Source organism: Melopsittacus undulatus, chromosome 6 (genome assembly GCF_012275295.1).
Source record: "Melopsittacus undulatus isolate bMelUnd1 chromosome 6, bMelUnd1.mat.Z, whole genome shotgun sequence".
In the NCBI taxonomy this organism is placed as follows: Eukaryota; Metazoa; Chordata; class Aves; order Psittaciformes; family Psittaculidae; genus Melopsittacus; species Melopsittacus undulatus.
The window spans coordinates 2,174,183-2,189,705 of record NC_047532.1 but is presented as its reverse complement, the minus strand read 5'-3'; the positions used below and the strand labels follow the sequence as shown (position 1 = coordinate 2,189,705).

Sequence of the window (15,523 nt, the reverse complement as noted above, 5' to 3'; positions counted from 1 at the left end):
GCACAAAGGGGTCCTTATTTATTTTAACAGCAGGTTCTCTCTAACAGCATCTGCTCTGTCAGCCAGACAGGGGAGAAACACTCCTTATGCAGCTACCTCATGAAGAACATTGCTGCTTAGTCTTTTTTGTCTGCTCTCTGAGGATGGGAAAGCAGACCCATGACAACCTCAAAATGGAAAGCATTAGCCCTGAACAAATAAGTAGATTGCAGTAATGGATACAATATGGAGGTTTCCTTGAGGAGCCAATATTTGTATTCTTCACAGCTGCATCTTTTTCTGTTTCCATTTTTTTTCCCTTTTTAGCCTGAAGTGCTCCCAAACGCTTCATGCCATGTGGCTGCTTCTTATTTGCATCAAAGACCTGATTCATTGCTGCTCTGCACTTTGACAGGCTATGTTTGCTCCTGCAAAGCAGATATAAGATGCTCATCAGCCAGCCTCTTCTGCAGACACCAATGCAACACACAGGAGGCAGTGCTCCAGCTCCAATGGGTCTGCTGAGTGCTGCAACTGGAAGAGGAGCCCCCAACACAGAGCAGGGGCCCCCGGGCCTCCATCAACTGAAAATAACAACAAAAAAGAAAGGAAACAATAGTGAGGAATGGGGTTATTGTAGGAAAGAGCAAGTAGGAGAGGTTGTTTGGGGACAGTGAGGAAAATGCCAGATAGGAAAGAAACTGCACTCTGAAGAAAGACAGTGGAGACATAGAGTGAAACAATTGAAAATCCACGTTAAAACAAAGCAAGTGGATCACGGATCACAGGTGAGCAGCTTGTCACAATGGTGCTACAGCTTCATTCACTTCCAGCACATGCAGCTGAAGGGATGCAAATAAAACTCTTTGTGTACAGAGTTAAGCTGAAGTTTCAGTCCTGATGTGACACCAAATGGGAGGTGGGTTTTCATTCCCTAAATGTAAAGTGGGGGTGAGTTAGAAAATGGGCAGCAGCCAGCAAAATAAGTGAGCCTGCATCACCTAATGAAAGCTGAGAAACCTGCACCTCATGCACAGCAGGAAAGAAAACAACCCAAACAAAGGGAAGAGCATCACATTACACTTGATGTGAAAATATTTGCAGATTGCATCAGTCCTTTATTGCTGCTGGTTCACCTGCAGCTCATCCAGATATGCCATTTAGAGCCAATTAAAAAAGAGATCAGTATTTCAGCACCTAAAGCCTCAGCCTTTTGTCTGATGGGAAAAAAATCACTTCCAAATGTGGGAATTTCAATACACACTTTAATTTGTTACAATTCGGATTTATTCTGCTTGTTTCTTTTCTGTCCTTCCCCTCTTCTTCAGAAATGAGCTCTGATGCTTTGTTCTCACTCCCCAAAGACCCTTTGCAGCAGCAGGAAATGAGCCCCTGCCCAGCCCAGGGAGCAAACCCACTCCTCCCAGCTCCCCTCTCTTTGGGATAAAAACACAGGATCCAGGTGTCTCAGCATCTTGCAGATATTATCTTAATGCAAAGCATGTCAATGTTGTTTTTCTAAACACTTCCAGTCTAGTTTATAGGAGCTAGCAGTGAACTCTTTCTGGCCTTCTCACTAGAGCGAGGACAAGCATCCTCCAGCTCTAACATGTTTAAATTATAGTTGTTTTGAGTATTTCTGAGGATCCAGCTACTCAGATTACTTGGAGCTATGACTGCATTCACGTCAGGCCAGGCAAGCAGACCAGACTTGGCTCTGCTGGCACTGCTACCAGGTCAGCTAAGAACTGCCTGTGTATTTACCCTGGGAGCAATGTCTTCCCCCCACTGAAACACCTGATGCACCCCTATGTGCTCTGGAGATGCTGCAGCGCCAGGTAGCAAGCCCAGGACAGGCTGCCTCCTGCAAGGAGAAGCTGTTAGCAAGGAGATGGCATTTTCCTTCAGCTCTATGTTTTGCTTTGGAGCAAAAGGTATGGTACCATATTGTATGTGCTTCCCCCAGTATTTGCTTGAACCTGCCTCTTCTCAGTGCTTTGTTGCGGCAGAGTTCTTGAGCCTGTTTGGGTTTTCAGGGGTTTTTTCTTGTTTGCTTCTTGGCTTGGGGGAAGACTTATAAATTTATGGGTAAACATAGCTAGTGTTTGGAATTGCACTGAATTGGGATATTTGATGCCTATCTGAGCCATTGCTGAATAATTTGAGGAGGAACTGAGCAGAAAGACCTTGCAGAAGGTGGTTAAGATGTGGGAGAGACCAGGCAGGTGTCCCACAGCCATCTCCTTCCATGGTGGTGCCATGCAAGGGCAGCTGGGGCTGTGAGAAGCAAGGAACAACTTCCCTACTACAGGCTTTCAGGTGTAGAAAGGGTTGATGCTCAGGCAGTGCTCGAGGCCATGGCAGCCAGCTCAGGAGCTGAAGAGTGCCATGTTTATGTTCCACTTGGTCAGAAGGCCACGCAGCTCCCATGCTTGCATGCCCTTCTCCAAGGCTCTGCAGAGCCACCAGGACTCTCTCTAGTGGCTCCACAAAGAGCAGATATTAATGTATTAACTACAAGAGCCGAGTCCAGCACAGAGTCAGAGCTGCTACTAAGTTTAAGCAGTCATTCAGATGAAGACAGCCAAGAAGCTGAGTACTCCTGACTAGCAAACTAACCAGCTCCTTCAGCCTCCAGGGATCCTCTCAGCTCTGAAAAGGCCCTTCCAGACACTTTCCCCCCTCATTTCAAAAGCAGTTGGAGTGCAATTATTTTGCCATGGCTGATTGGCAGCCTGTGTTGAGCCCCAAAGGAATAGTGCTGCATTTCAGTGCTCCCCAGCATCCTCACATAGTTATGTAGAGGCATCTGCTTGCAGTGAGCAGGGTGGGAGCTCCAGCCATCCCTGCTCCTGACATTACAGCAGCTTGTGAGGGTGATGAGGGCAAGCTTATTCTTTGCCTTGCACACAAGGATGTCAGCTATGGGGCTGCAGCAATGAGCCAGGGGTTTATTCACTTCTCCTAACAGATCCTGTTGTGTTTCCTATGAACTTGGTCAAACCTGAAGGCTGGGGTAAATGCCCAGGGTGCAAATCAACTCAGTGTTTGCACTGTGCCATATAATAAGTAAGAGAAGGAATCATAAACCAGATGTTCTGGGGAAAGTGCAGTTTACCCAGCACTGAACTTCATCCCTTGCCACTTAAGCTAACCATAAATGCAAGATACGCTTATTGGGGGTTGCAGAGGGCTTTTGTTCTGCACCTTTATTATTACTTTATACCAACAGCATTGTGAGTCCACTGATGACATCCAATAAGTTCACGTAGGAAATTCTATGAAAGGAGTTTCCACTCTGCAGTGGTGGGTTCATAGGAGGAGTCTGGGTCCTGCTTGGAGAAAGGAGCATAGACAGCACAATGCAGTGTCCACCCTCATATTTGGCTATTTATCCTACATAGAGGATAAAGAGGAGTGCTGGTATCATCCAGACCCTCTGATGGTACCACCTGTTTGCTTAGACAGTGTTGCTTAATGTTAAATCATTTCTGTTGGTGATGACTTGCTTCTGGGGTTGAATGGCAAACAAACAGCAGATTCTCTGGAATAGGATTGAGTGCCCCATGCATGAAGAAGAGCAGGCATACTTCACCTGCCTGCAAGGGAAAGTCCCACTCCTAATACCCTACAGGCTTTTCCCCTTGTGCTTCTTCAATACATACAGCACAGAGTGCTGTTTTGCTCTCGATGGGCCAGATCCTCAGCTGAAGAAAACACTCCTGATTCTACTGGGGTGGATGGAGGAATGCCAACACATACTGGCAGACAACCTGCTCCAGTGTACACTGTTTACTTTTGAGGATCTAAGAACATACACTTCCAACAAAGTGCTGTTTGATACAAGTTTGTTTGCTGGGTTGCCTTGCCTCAATCCCTCCTGAAGTGTACACAATCTTATTTTGTATATAAAAAGAGAAAATGAAGTGAATATGTTCCAAGACCTTGTCTGCAGGTCCTAACAATTCGACAGATGGGAGCTTCGCTAAACATTAGTTAAAATAACCACAATCATCATTATTATTGCCGTGCAAGTATGGAAAATAAGATGTTTTCATCATGAGCTGGAACTAGAAACCAGAGCAGCTGCTAATCATTGTAAGTGGGCTGTTGGTTTGGAAGGGGTTTTGTGCATCCAGGTATTTACTGTGTCCAACTGTAAGCAGCAGGTTTTTGTTATTCAAGCCATTCAGCAACCTCCCTCAACCATGTTCCAATTGAAATATGTGGTAATAGTGATAGTCCTCTTATCTCTCTTTTCTTGTCTTGTAAAAGGCTTTTCTTCTCAATTCCTTTAATATATCCCCACACACACTTTATTTTTATTAACACAGAGCAGTCAAATTAGCAATGAAAAAAATAGAAATTATAATTCAGAAATTTTTAATGGAAGAATTACCATGTTCTTGGCACTGCTTCTTGCCATTGTTTTGTTAAGACAGACCCTCCTTAACTCTCCTTTTCCATTCCAGAGACTGCCCTTCCTTTATAAGCCCAGATTTCTTCCCATTTGTACTCTTTTCTCTCCCTCCTGACTCATTTCCATTTCCCATTTTGGCTGTTTCTTTTTTCTTTCCTTTTCCTTTCTCGGAATGTTCTCTGAACTTACATTCTGCTATTTTAATTCCTCCTTCCCAGGCCTGGGTCCACCCGTGACCCTGTATCACTGGTGTGTGTGCCTCTCTACCCTCTTCCTCTCTAGACTGAAAGGATAGCCTGGGCAATCATTTCCTCAAAATCAAGTTTCTCTAACCCAGTGATATAAGATGAGCATTGACTGCTTTCGTGTGTGGAACCAGCATCACCACTGTCCTTGAACAGTCCCTGTGGCTCTCCAGGAATGTCAAAATACAGTTGAAGCTCCCCTTGGACTTGTTCCATGTTGTTCTGTAACTTCTGACCCATCTATCAGGGCTTTTGTTCCAGGCAGTTGGGTCACTTTGCTGCTCACACCAAAAGCTCTGCTATCTGAAGCAGCCGCCTGTGTGCCTTCAGCCTCACTGACTGCCTATATAGTTTCCAGTTTCAGCTGAAAAACCTCTTTCCCTTACTGCCATTCCACAGAAGTCCAAATGTAGAATGTAAGCTGCAAGCGTTTGGTTGTTTATTTTCCAGTGTGTGGGAATAGTTCTCGTACTTGAAGCAATTTTGGTTATAAAGGAGCCCTGGAGCTTGTGGAATGTGGGCAGGTTTTAGGTCTTTCATCCTAAGTCTCACTAGCAGCTAGTTAGAACTCTAAGCTTTTCCATCAGACATGTTTGCTAGAATTACCATTGAACACCTTGCTAGGATATAAAGTATATTTAAAGTGGAAAATTAAAGGGGGAAAAATTACTTCATGAAAGGGAAATTATTTCATAAAAGGGAAAGGAAAAGGATTTTTCAGAGTGTTAACATATTCCATTATTACTTACAAAGGAATTCTTGTAATTATCAAAGCTGGGAGGTCCAATAGCCTTCAGTGTAAAGAATGCTCAACATTCCCCCCCAGTGACCTTCCTTATTCGGGATATCACAGTACGCTTGTGACGGGGAATCAGACCTTCGTATATCACCACAACACCACTAGTCATAAATGTAAAGGTTTAGTTGGCAATGAATAAACACCGAGCCTGCGAAGTCAAAATAGTCCTTGAATCACTGCAGTCAGCAGCAATGCTCATTTAACACAATGTACTTCAGGTTTCCAAATCACAAGCTGATGGGTCTCTTCCAGATAATCTCCCCAAAATTAGGTACAAATATTCCACTTCAGAAATGAAATCCCCAGGGCACTAGATATGCTTTGCTGCAGATTAGTTGCAGCCTGTGGAGTTATAAGATTCCTGAGATAGAGTGCTGAAGATTCCAGGAATTCTCCCAAAGGTGAACTTACTAACCAACCTTTTGTTCCTAGAGCACAATAATGCAGGGAGCAGGTCTGCATTCCATGAGTCTCGTCCTGCTCTTGTCTTCTGTCTTTTCTGAATTGGTCACAAGCCTTAAATCTGAGCTGGAAGCAAAGGATTTCATTTTGGAATCATTAGTGAAGAGCTAAGTATTAGTTGCTAAAGCACAACATGACTCAAAACAGAAAAGAAGCTTTTTCCCCCTAAATCCTTTTCTAAAGATTTCAATCTATTTTATAGGTGAGAAGAAAGGGACAACACTTCAGCTAGCACTGAACACCCAATCTGAGGATGATTGCATCTGGTTTTCCTCTCTTTGCTATCAATTTGCAGAGAACATATTCATCTTTTGGTAGGCCAATGAGTAAAACTAATTGTAAAGTTACACGGAGTGGTTTTGTGGCATTTATTTAATAGGGTAAGCTATTAGTTGCCTAGAAATTCAGCAGACACCATCACCTCCAGCCTTCCTTAACACTGCTTCCTTATTTAAAGAGATGGATGGGATTTTATGTTAGTCCTGTTTAGCATAGGTTGCTCACTATGGCAAATCAACCCCTTCCACTAGTCCCATAGGGAGAAATTCTCTCACAGAAAGGAACAATTTCTTCTATTCATTATAACATTTCCTACATTCATTAAATATATATATTTATATATAATACCTAAGATCAATTCAGGGTAAACCCGTGGCTGTCCATTTTAAAAGGTTAGTTTCTTTATATGTGTATTATCAAACTTGTATGTACACGTTGTTTGACCTTTTCCTTTCAAACTGCTGTTCCAGAGGAGCTTGTGTAAGAGCATAGCTGTCACATTCACTTTGCATCCACACTGAAGCTGACTTCCATGCTGCGAGCCAAATACCCCTTAAATCACCTTAAAAACACGTGCTTCAAAACTCGCTTAGAACACATTAACAGAAATGTGTTGGTGCAAACCATGCAGTGGAAATAAGCTGAAAAGCACAAAATTTAGTGCTGTATTAATTGCCAGAGCAAATGGATGTGCCAAGGGCCTGTGTTGTGTTTATCAGCATCTGCCCTTGGTGCTTTTAAAGCTGCTGAGGGCTCAGGACAGTCCAAAAGTGGTCAAGAGGACAACAGAGGTGCACGTCAGGATGCCCAGCTCCGTGTTTTGACAAGCTAGTGACATCTTGCCTTCCTCTTGGCTTTCCACATAAACCACTGCTGTAATACCCCTCACTTATTACGGTCATCAGCATCAATGCTGTCTGTATAACCGCACAGGACTCAGGTTTGGGGGTTTTGTCTTTGTTACCCTCAGTTGGAGGGGGCAGACTGACCGTGTTAAAAGCACAGAACACCATGTTTGCCCTGGTTTGGGACAAAGGCTGCAGACCTCCCGGCCACAGCCGCCATCAGCAGCCGGCACCCTGCACAGGGCCCGCAGACCTCCATGGCAGGACGGTGGGTGCCGGCGGGTCCCTGCTCCGGCCACCATCGCACTTTCATCTACATTCGGTGACACCACGACGAGCCCCATCCCCTCCGTCGTTCCCCATCCGATCTCCCCCCTCAGGCACCCGCTTCCCGTCCCGGCCGGGCGGCCCCAGCCACCTGCGAGCTCCCCTCCGCCCGCCCGCCTCTCTTTAGGCGGGAGAGGGGGGGTGAAGACGAAGATCATCCCGGCCTGTGGTTGGCGCGCCCGCCCGCCCCCGGCCGGCGGCGACGGCGCAGGCGCAGTGCCCGCATTCCATCATGGCGGAACGGTCGGTTGGCGGTCGGCAGCGCCGGTTCTGAGGCAGGGCTTGCGGCGCCGTGCACGGTCAGTGCTGCTGTGGGGCCGCCCGGGACGGGGCCAGCTCCGGGGGGGTCCCTCTGTGCCCCCCGCTTCTCCCCGTGGGGCAGGGGGGAGCGAGTGGTGGGGCCGGGCCGGGCCGGGGGAGAGCGGCGCTCCCCACCCAAGGCGCGGTGGGCAGTGCCAGGAGCTGACGGCCGGAGCGGAGCGAGGCGGGGTGGAAGAAAGCGGTGGGGTGCTGGACGGCGGCCCGGGGAGGGGGGGGACGGGGATGGGGGTCCGCAATGTGGGGCGATAGAGAGAAGTGGGACCCCGGGGATGGGTTAGGTTTGGGGGGGGGACGGGACGCTACGCACGGGGCAGGTGGGGGTAGCCCAGCGTATGGGGGAGGCAGGGCGAAAGGGGAGCCGGGCAGGAGGAGGACGGCTGCACGGGTGGGCATCTGCTCAGAGGGACCTTGGGGTGCTGAGGTGGGTGCCCCGGAGGGAGGGGACGCACGGACGGCTTCTAACGGGACAGAGCCGGCTCGGCGGCTCAGGGTCGGGGAGGCGGAGGGTCCTGGGGCCGGCATCGCGGCAGTCCCGCTCGCAGGTCGGGGGTGTCCCAGCGGTGATCCGGGCCCCGCCGTGCTCCTCCTATGGAGTTAATGCCAGCGAGCTCCCGGGCTCGCTTTGCCATATGCCCGTTGCCGCTCTTCTCCCAACGTACTAATGATCAGTCTCTGTCTTTCCCCCTTCTCTCCTTTCCCTTCTATTTCTTGGGGGGGGGGGAGATCTTAAGTCATTCTCTCCTCCAGCTTCTCCCTCGCCCCCCCTCCCTCTCCCTGCTCGGCAGTCGGAGCTGCTGCCTGCAAATGCCACGTAGCCTTGTAGTTGTTCCCCTTGGCTGATCAGCAGCTCGAGTACGAGACACCTCCCCCAGCTCCTCCTGGGGTCGGGGCAGGGGGAGGTCAGTCCTGTCATCTACTGTTTGGGTGGCGATCATTTCTTACCCTCCCCCATTCTGCTTTGTCCCCCTCTGCCTTGGGGCAGCAGCAAAGGTGGGGACCCTACTGTGACCGCTTTTCAGCGCGATCCTATTTACTGCCTCTGACAAAAGGCTGTTGACTTCGGCAACGTGCTCTGGCTTTCCTAGGAAGGGCTGGGTGGGAGTCTGCAGGGATTGACAGCCCCCAGCCTCAGCAGCCCCTCTGCTCCCTCTTATTTGAGGCCCTTCAAGCGCAGCACATCGCGGTAATCTCAGGAAGCAGGGTAATAATGCATTGCTGGCAGGTGTATTTGCTTCCCTTAGCAGCTTGCACTCAGCTGGTTCCTCAGTTTTGTTTCTGTACCAAACTTGCTGTGCAAGCTTCTTGTTGGAGCAGTGGTAGTTTTTTTTTGTAAAGATAATTTACTTTTCTAAGTGAGGTTTCAGTTTGTATCCAGTCTTCAGACCTCTCTGAACATTCAGTCTTTCCTGTCCTGTGATAGCTAGGATTTTAACATCGGCAGACTTTCCATGCTTTACCTGATGCCTCATTGTGAATATTGACACCGTATTGCTGCAGATAAGTTTCTTCAGTAGCTTGGTATGTATATGCCTATGGTCTGCAGTTCCTAATGTTCTTCTCGTGTATTTATCTTTACAACACTGAGTTCAATAGGGAAATACTATCTCAGTCACAGATGGAAAGACTGAGGCACCGAAATATTTATGGCCCAAGGTCACACAGGAAGTATGTGGTGAGGCAGGGAATTGAATCTAGATTTCCTGAGACTGAGATTAGCATTTTAACCAGGGAAGTATCCTCTGTATTTTAAGCCAATAAATTGACCTTGGAGTTAATATCCAGTGGAGAAGAAAATACTTTGTTTTTTGTTCAGTATCTTTGTGAGTAAGAAGCAAAACCCGCGTTACTTCCCACACTTGCATTCCTTTCCTTGTTTTATGCAATTTGTATGTGAAAAAGGATAAGGTGCTAAAATAGGAACTATGTTGACTTTCTCAAGGCTCTGTGTGTGTGTGATGATGCATGTTAAAAACCAGCCAGCTATTACACTGTCCTCTCGTCTAGGTCTTTTTACCTTCCTGTGTTCCAAATATCTGAAAGTTTTGGAATGTTGTTGTTGACTGGGAATAATTTGTTCTTTGCTAGGATAGAATAAATCCAATATTCTGTCCAGCTGAGTTGAAAGCAATCTACTTTGTGTTCTTTGGTATCCTGGATCTTAGTTTGTGATTCACAGCAGCCTGTGAATAAACAGGACTTGTACTGACCATCTTAAAAGTCTCCTGGAGCAAGCTATTACAAGTTGTTCACTAGGCTTGGTATTGTTGAAGCAGGTTTTTGAAAAACTTGGCCTGGAATTAAGCAGCACTTTGACAACAAAATGGAGTAACTTCAACTACTTGGGCTTTGTATCTGCACAGATGCATATTGCAGGCTTTGTTCATTCCTATTATATTAGGCTGGCTGAATTTTTGTTTCTAAAATTGGGTAGTTAATTTTACTACAGTGTCTTTACTTGCCAATGGTTTTGATAAACTGGATGTCAGAATAGCTCAAAACAATAACTCCTAGTGTATTTACCTTTAGAGAGAATAAAGATAGTTTTGTCTACGCAAACGCATTTCTTGCTATAAGCCTTGATCACAAACTGCATCTTACTTTGATGTACTGAAGCCAAATTTACACAAAGTTTCCTATAAGTGTTCTATATAACACTCCTAATGGTTTTCTGTTTTTTTGGAGGCTGTCATCTGCCTGGTATTGACTGCCTGGGTTGTTACACTGACACCAACAGTCTTTCATCTTTTATGTTTATTTTTAGGAAAGGTTTGGTGAGTCCTTAAAACTCAAGATCTTGGATGTACCATGCAAACAGCAAAAATTCCAGCATTCCACTCACAATGGCCTTGTGAGCCTGGCCTTGGCAAAACACCCCCAGGAGTGCAATGTGATTGGGTGGTTCTCTGTGTGTATTTGTACACCTGTTTGTATACCCATTGTTGAAAAAGGGTTTGGAATCCCTTTGGGTGAATTTCAAGCAGATTAAAATACATGTTGTAAGCTTGGAAGACTGAAACTGACACTTTGATTTGGTGACCTGCTACTTCCCCAACTTGGAAGGCTTCTTGTCAAACTGTAGGAGTAAGGCTGTAACTTTTAAGAAAGTAGACAACTGGGAAGCACATTCTTACAATATTCTGCATCAAAGTCGAAAGCTGGTATGAAATATTGTAAGAATGCCTCCCCTAGTTATATGTTTTCTTAATTTCCTGTCAACATTTCATTTTAGCAGAGAAGAATTTGAAATTTATCTCTGAAAGCAGATGAGAAAGCCTCAATATCAGTAATACTGCAACAGTCAAGAGAGTTTAAGAAAATAATTACATTTCTCATTTCTAATTTTTCTGTATCTCAAAATGATCAGGTCTGAGCTATCAGTATTTAAAACTGTGGTTGCTCATTGCTCTGGTTTCAAGCCTGGTGAATCAGAAGTAACCCTTTCTCTTTTTTCACCTGTTTTTACCAAGTTGTCCTGAAGCTTACCAAGGTCAAGATGGTTAGTTTTCAGCTGTTATCTTTGCTGCAAGCCAGACCTTAACTGAAAAGTTTTGGATTCCTGAGTGAGGAGCACACACTGAACTCTTTATTGCATTCTTGAAGAGCTTATTGTAAAAGCAGCGATAATTTATTCTTTCAGTGGTGCTAACACAATCCTTTTTGTGTATTGACCAGCAAAGACAGACCACTGGCTCAGAGCCCTTAGTCTGTTTCAGTCTTAATGTAAATCTGCTGCTGTTCCCAGTATCTTGATTGATGTAAAAATGTCTCCATTTGCTCAAGATTCACTTTTCCAGTGTTGGGGCTTGCTGCTTTATACTGTGTTCACCCATGTTTTACTAAAAGTAGTTAAGGAATGTTTATTAGGCTGTGACTTCAGAAACATCTGCAACTTCAAGATAGTATCACCTTTCTGAGGAAAATAACAATGGATGTGCTGTGTTTGCAGGAGGAAGCTGTGAGCTTCTGCTAGCTGCTTCAGTGCAAAGTCAGCCAGCTCAGTCACTACATTGTCTCAGAGAGCTACAGGGTAGGGATTGCTTGGAGTGTTCCAGCAAAACTGCAGCACGTACCTGCCTGTGCCTTACCTTTAGAAAAACTATATTGGGGATAATACTTATAAATACTAAATACTAATATAAATATACTAATATAAATACTAATACTTATAAAGTCTTGCTGAATTTGGAGAGCCAAAATTGTGCAATTTATATTCCTCAATATGCAAATCACTCAGGACGTGGAGTTTTGTTCTGGATACAGTAGCTTGAGAAAGGTGATGATTTTTACATTATTAAATAGAATATCTTAAATGGCTTCAGTGGCTGCTGAGGCTCTTCATTGCCTTTTGCTGGTGGTGAAGCAGTTTCTAGAATGAAGGTGTGCTGCCCGTAACAGTAAACCAATTTTATTTTCCATATTGTACAATTTATGCCTTTTTTTATGAACCCTATCAAAGGAAAAATACGTATGTGATGATTTAAATTTGTTGTCTATGGAGGAATCGAGCACTGAGTGAGTAGATAAGTAGGTAAAAACAATACCCACAGAATGCGCTTCATACGGGAACCATCTGCACAGTGTTCAAGTTACCTTTCACTAATTAGATCATAGCTTAAGCAACAGTGTCTTTGGCTGGTGTTAGGTGTGTTAAATGCATGTGCAATGTTTCCCCAGTTGTCAGGGTTTGCCTTCTGTACATACTGAATGAACACTAGAAGGCTGTGTGAGGTCTTCTGGTCATTTCCCAGTGGAGTCTTCCTTGAGGTTTATTTGCTGATTCTAGTGGAGTTAATCATTGGCTCTTCTCTGATGTCTCTCTTGCTGTTTTTCTGAATTCAGGTTGATTTGTGCACCTTCTTTTCAAGACTTTATGCTTGCCAAGTCACTGAAAAGAAAATCACTATTACTTTTGTCTTGTCTGCAGGAAGAAGACTGAGGGACGGTAAAGCTCATTGCTCATACTACAGCAGGCACTGACTGTGTAAGATTTATCAACAGGAGCACATTCAAGTCAAGAGAGTGTCAACGGTAATTACACATAACTTACTGTTCTCCCAGATTTTCTTGTTAAGTCTCTACGTAACACTGTAAGGTGAAATAATGTAAAAGTATGACAGATTTCTAAACTTAGGATTCCTATTTTTTTCCTGGAAACAATTTTTGGTAATTCGAGGGGAGGAAGAACAGATTGAGTTCTTGAGCTAAGAAGAGGTTCTGTGTTTCCACATAAGCGTTACTGGCTTTGTAAGGTAGCAGCCGTATCTCAATTTTCATGTTACTTGTTCTAGTTCTCTTCCCTCCATCCCTTACCTGAAGTTTTCTCATGGAGACTTGCATAATTGGCCTTTGAATAAAGAAAGTAAATTCTGTTTTTAGCAAAATGCATTTCTTGCATAGAAAACAGTTCAAGTTGGTGGTAGAGTATTGATAAGTGACCAACTAGGTGGCCTTACTCAGATTGGTTTTAGTTGGAGTTCATGGAATTGAGTTCCTCAGTCATTGAACTTACCAGGTCATAGCACTGACCAGCTTGAAAAGCAGAAAGAAATCTGTCATAAAATACGGTCACAGTATGGCACTTAGGAGAGCAGGAATTCTCCAACTTTATCTTTTTAAATCAAGATTCCTGTGAATTCTTTTGATACGAGACTGTCATGAAACCACAGCAGTTGCATTCTTAAAATACAAGTAGCCCAAAGATGAGTTTTAGAAGCTGTTGGCTACAATAGTGTGTTTTACATGGGAGAAGAATAAGCAGATACAGTATAAAGTATTTGTGAACCAGAAATCATCTTTTTGACATAAAGACACAAAGTAGTTGTTTTTATTTTTTGAAGGGTTGATGTGAGCATGCCCTGAAGACCATTGTCAAGCTTTTCCTCAATCAGAACATTCAGGTGTAGAGCCACCTGCTGTGCTGGTGGAGGTCTGTCTGTCTAGTTCATTCGTAGATTTGAATTTGTGTTTTACTATCTGGCTGTGGGTTAGGAAAGAGCAGTTGCTAATACTGCTCAAAATGAGCATGCATTGATACTACACAGCTATTACATAGTTGTTAATTAACCCTGTCCTTTGACAAGGTTTTGATCACTGGGTATGTGATGTTGGCTATATATAGCTTACAACAGTGTGTTCTTTAGCCTGATGTGGCTGCTGCCTTGCAGAAAGCAATCACTCATCAGCTGTGTTAGGTGATGGAATTGCAGTTTTGCATTGCATCTCAGCGAATGTGCTGCTCATTGAATTGAAAGGCATCCAAGCAGATTTTATTTTTTCTATGATGGGACTATATTTTTGCTGAAGTTAGGTCCCCTCTAATGAAGAAAGAGTTTTCATGTTGTGAATATGCACCAAAATTCAAGCGTAACACACTAGTTTCAACTTTGTGAAGGGCAGCTGTGAAGAGCAGGTTAACCCACACCCTTTCATGTTTGGTTCACGGTTGTATAATGGAACAGAAGAAATCAAGTAAGGAGCTGAATGGTAGCTCATGGTTGTAGAATAGAATATGGTATGAAAATATGTAAGTAAATACAAAACAAGTCTTTGGGAGAAAAGTTGAAAGTGTCCTATGGGCAAAAGATTGATCAGCACTTACAGAAATAAAAACAAATTGGTAAGCATGTTATATTCTCCTGGAGTTGAATAGGTATTTTGGGAGGGAAATTGTTTAACCATGTTAAATGCAGGTTTATAAAATTAGATGAAGTGTTTTTATCTGCTGTTTAATGCTCTTTATTAAATAGCTTCAACATTGATAGTATCAGTAGCTTTCAGTCCTGGTGTATGAAGTATTAGTGTTCTAAATTAGTGAAGATCAGTACCATTAATGTATAACCTCAGTTGGGTTTGCCATACAATAGTTGAAGGAGTAAAGGCAGCCTTTAATGTCTGCCAGGCTGTAAGGGTCTGTAGTACTCTCTAAGTACTTTTAAGATGGTACATACTAGTATTGAGCAGAATAACTCTTTTCATCAAAAGGATTAACCTGTTTACCAGTGCACAGATTTTTGTCCATTTCAAAATGTTGGGGAGGATGATTATTTAAAAGAGCTGTTCAGTTTTGGAATATAATGTGTAAACAGGTTTTTGATATGGTGTGAACTGTCATTTTGGTTTTTAATGCCTTGATTTCTTAAAACAGGGTCTTTATAAGAACACATATAATTATCATCCTTACGTTCTTCAAAACTCACAATTTCCATTTATGCTCTTATGTTAAGACATGATTACATACCCAGGCTTGTAGCAGGTTAACTGATTTACCAATAAATACTTAAAGTTCAGATACAGAAGAAATTATTCTAGTGTGTGCTGTGCATCAGCTGAACTGTGATAAATGGTTACATGTGTGTTCCTGGCCTGTCACAAATGCTGGGTGAAGTGTGCTTGCTTAAACTGCATGTGTATGATCTCATACTTGCTTTTTCCCTTGTATTTTCCATGAACTAAAAAAATGCACGTGGTCTGTTACCATGAGACTGCTCAGATGTGGTAATTTAAGTAATTTATTGGTGTGTTTTAGCTCTTGGTTTAAGTATAACCTGTTTTAACTAGACTAATTTGATTCGCTGGGCAGCTAAAGCATTACAGCTTGAACCTCTTCTCATGTTGCACAAAGAAAACAGTCTTAAGTGTGTATATCATAATAATTCTTCCTTGCTTGAAGTTTGCATAATCTCTTACAGCTTGAAGAAATCCTTTGCTTTCCCTGTGTTTTTATGCTTTTTTTTGACATCATATTTTATAAGAGTTTTTAAATTCAAGGCTTGTTTGTACATTGATGGGGTACATCAAGCACACTGTTGATCTGCAGAAGCAGGTTGAGTCTGAGCTAGTGGAAAAT

At 43.7% G+C, this 15,523-nt stretch overlaps 1 protein-coding gene across 1 annotated transcript in view; it reads left to right on the top strand.

The window, feature by feature from the left end:
* The first annotated feature begins 7,589 nt into the window (after positions 1 to 7,589).
* Positions 7,590 to 15,523, top strand: part of LOC101875818 (fibronectin type-III domain-containing protein 3a-like) — a 45,773-nt gene continuing 37,839 nt past the window's right edge. The window contains exons 1-2 of the mRNA XM_034063751.1: positions 7,590 to 7,655; positions 12,602 to 12,705. The gene's annotated coding sequence lies outside the window, so the exon portion shown is untranslated. The remainder of the gene's footprint in view (positions 7,656 to 12,601; positions 12,706 to 15,523) is intronic.